Genomic DNA, 4105 nt, shown 5'->3' on the forward strand with positions numbered 1-4105 from the left:
GAAGCCATATGAGTGAATGAACCAGTAGAGCTGGGTTTGGATCACGAGTTCAAACAGATCAAGGCTTTGACTTTCAATTAGTGAATGATGACTTGTGTTAGTGCGTGTAAAAAATAAAGATATTCATCTGTGAAACGGCGTGTTTGACTCCACTGTTAACATTTAATAGGAAAGACTGGAGCAGATTATATTTCACCTATTGATCAACAGTCCTCTGCACGCATTCAGCAAACAATAATTTAATACTTTATAAGTGACAATACTTTATCATCTCCTCAACAAATAAACAAGCTCATTTCATTCAGTGTCGGATTGATTTCCTGGCCCTGTTTTCTACATTCGTTGTCACGTTAATGCTTTTAAGTTAATACATTGCCACCATCAGCTTGATAAAAGAGTGGAGCTCCTCGGTTTGGCATAAGTCGATGGAGTTGTGTTTTCCAGAGTCGCTCTGAAGACTGTACTCAGCTAAATGAAACAACACTGAATCGCTAACATGAGAACTCTGAGAACTCTGCATCTGTAAAACACCTCATTGCATGAGGAGTCTGTTAGCATAAAGGCTATTCAGACGTTGGTGCGTGTACGTGTACGCCATCCTCATGCTAAGCAAAAATAATTAGGCCGCTCTGGAAAAGATGTCGCCTCAAGACCTAACACTCCAGAGGACGAGGAGCTGGGAGTTGGGAAAAGCAGGATCGGGAGTATAGGACTGGAAAATGTTCCCGATCTGTCCAAGTACTCTGCATGTGCAGCAAGGTAGCAGCTGAAAGCTACAGAGTACATTTACTAAAGCACTGCAATGAAGCACAACTTCTAATGCATTCTACTTTGATAGGAATTGTGGATTCTACTTGTGTTTATATGGAAAATTAAAATTTGACATGATTGGCTGATAGACTATAATGCAATGTTATTGGTTAAGGAACGCGTCTTATGTGTCAAGACAATGCCATTAATAATTCTCCAATACTGCAAATATAGTACAAGAGTAATAAACCAGTACACAAATGCAGAAAGATTGTGAATGACAGTGAAATACTAGCAGGGAGGGCTTACTGTTACATTTAAGTAAGGTTGACTGTATTTAGGTTTTAAAGGTATTTTCAGACCATAGCAATGTTTTGAAGAACATCTTCATTCACCTCTGATTTGATGTTTAAAAATGATCATAGTATTTTTTTTCATTTATCATTTTTTTTAAAACCACTGCCACATCAGGACGGTAATGCACCCACATGACAAATAAATCAGGTCTGACCCTTTTTTGTTTCAATAAAACTCTAAAGAGGTAAATGCAATGAATGAAATTCAACAAAACATTTCTTTAATTGTGCAGCTTGAATCCCCCCCCACAAGTCATCTTTATAAATCTGTAATCGGGTGTGGCTCTATAAAAACCATGTGCTGCTGTTAAAATGTGAAAATACTACAAGTAACTATTAATTAATATAAATAATAAAATAAACAAATAAAAAGTGGAATCAGGCTCCTATCTACTCCCTAAGACATGCCGATTTCCCTGTAAAATGAAGAACAGGGGGGAGGTGACTGGGTCCTTCCCTGAGTTATCGTTTTGGCCGCTCCTTTCAAATGCGGCACAATTACGCCCCCCCCCCCCCTTCTTTTTTACAGCACTCAGCCAGAGACATTAAGGCAGGAGGGCTGAACATATTTACAAGAATTCAAATTGAACGCACTGAAACAGCAGGGAAAATAGCCATCCAGAAACAAGCACACCCATACCGGACAGCCACAAGCCAGACTGCTTTAGACAGGTTTATTATGAATGCATGCCAAGATGTTGACGATGTACTCCCATACTGGTGCATGGCTGAAATGACTGAGTGGAATAACAGAACAGGAAGAAGAACACATTGAATTAAAGAACAAGATGGAAAAAATGCAGATGTAATACCGGGAAAGGGTAGAAAAACTCAGTCAGGCACAAACAGACAAAATGATGCATAAATTAAGGCATAAATTAAGGAAAGTGCCACGAAGAAAGGGAGGCAGAGGATGGGAGAAGTTGAGTACAGGGCGTCGTCGACTTACAACAAGGGCGTTGTCGTATGCCGACTCGGTCATAGGTCCCACTAAGGATGTTATGCTGCGTCATGATACGGAAAATATCAGAGTAGAAAGAGACAATTTCATCTCGGTAGACATCGCTTTCTGGTATGTCGTAAAAACACCTCGTAAACAGACGAAAAAAACAACAAACAAAGTGCAGTCATGAAGGAGAACGGCCGCATAGGTCGTAAGTCGACAACCCCCCCGTACAGTAAATAAGAGACAAGGCTATCCAACATCCTTCACCAAACTTAAAGGCCTCTGTCTGGGTGTTGACATGAAACATCATGCTCAGTCGTCCCGAGTCACATAATCCTCTTACCAAAGTTGAGTTCAGCGCTGTGAAGTAAAAAGCCACTGTTCTTCTGTGACGCCATCTGTGGCAGAGCTGTGATGGTCGTCTTTAGCTTAGGTAACGAAGCTCCAAAGAGCAGAAGGGGCAGCGGTGCAGCTAGAGGTAATGCAAGTTCACATAAAAACACAATACAAGAAAGGAAGTCAAAGACCCAACATTGAACCGATGCTGTGAGGCAGTGCCCGCAGCTTTATCCTCGTTCGTCTTGCCATGTTACCTGGAAATCATAAAAAAAAAAGAAGCCATACAGCTCGTCTGCTTTTCTTTCCAAGGTCATCAACTGGGGGAAACCTTTAAATCAATGGAGGGGTGTTGGGTGTGATCGAGGACCAAGGACTCAGGAGTTTTACTCCTAGCCTCACCTTGGAAATAATCAGTCATGTGACATGGACGAAACTGCAGGTCGAATTTGATCACACTGACCTTTCTCTAGCAAGTGACCTTTAATGGCCGTAAATGTGAGACGAGACACACGAGGAGTAATCTGCATCAAAATAATGAATAAAAAAGGAAACTAATGAAGCTCTGTTCAGAAAAGCTTCGAGTACATTTGTCAGCCTTCCCACCTAAAGATACCTGCTGTAACGTGACGCCTGACTGCTCCTGCATGTGAGAGAGGCTGACCAGTTGTTACAGGATTCTTCCAGCTAGTTATCCCAAATACAAACGGACAGGAGCTCTGCAACAGATATTTACTTTAACAGGACTGTGAGTCAGTTGCTTTCAGAAACGGCAAAAAAAAGAAGACATTCAACTGTCTAATCTTGCAAATTTTATTCTGCTACAAAAAACATGTGCAATTTGAGTTTGGAATTCAACATTTCAACAAAGCGCTACATCAGGGACTTCAATATATTTGAACTGAATATAAAGTTGTAAATCACATTTACATAAGCATTTCCCACTTAAATATTTAAATGAATATATTGCAAACGTTCATTTTTTTTGTTTGTAAAAACCTTTGCCGCAGATGTGCACGTTGAGGTTTCACATATATATTTTTTTTTTACCAGCCATCTTAAAATATAACACTGCAGCATGACTCCACATCCAAGGAGTTCATAAACCTTATTACAGCAAAATATAGACAGTAGTCCACCTAGGTCATATTGCACACACTGGTATTCTGCTCTCTTATTTAATTAGAATAGGCTCATCTCACTCATCTTGTCCTGATGAACAGACTTAGATGGGCGGGCAGATAACACATCAGATACCATGTAATTAAAGCTGTGGTGAGCGAGGAGCCAGCGAATCGATGGCTTTGCTGCTGAAAAGGCACAAAAGAGCTGTGGTTTTCATATTTCAGCTGCGGGGCGGAGAGTTGAAAATGTTCCCTTTGTGATGGATTGAGTTAAGCTATGTGATCTGGCAGCTCGCGGTGTCACTGAAGGGGTTCATTACGGACTCCATAATTCATATCCCCCCACCCCCACCCCCACCCTTCACTCCGTAGCTGTTATATGCACATTGGTCTGTGGGTGGGTGGGGAAACATGCAGGACGTGCCGTGGGATTCTGCCCCCATTCGTTTTCATTTATGCCAGCAGTGACTTTTAGTTAAAGACAGGAGTCTCTAATTCTAAACTCATCTGCCTGTCATATGAACATCTGTGTTCATAAAGGATCTAGACAATACCTCGCATCACACACTCAGTCGATGGACTGCACAAAGCTA

Source organism: Brachionichthys hirsutus, unplaced genomic scaffold (assembly GCF_040956055.1).
Source record: "Brachionichthys hirsutus isolate HB-005 unplaced genomic scaffold, CSIRO-AGI_Bhir_v1 contig_987, whole genome shotgun sequence".
In the NCBI taxonomy this organism is placed as follows: Eukaryota; Metazoa; Chordata; class Actinopteri; order Lophiiformes; family Brachionichthyidae; genus Brachionichthys; species Brachionichthys hirsutus.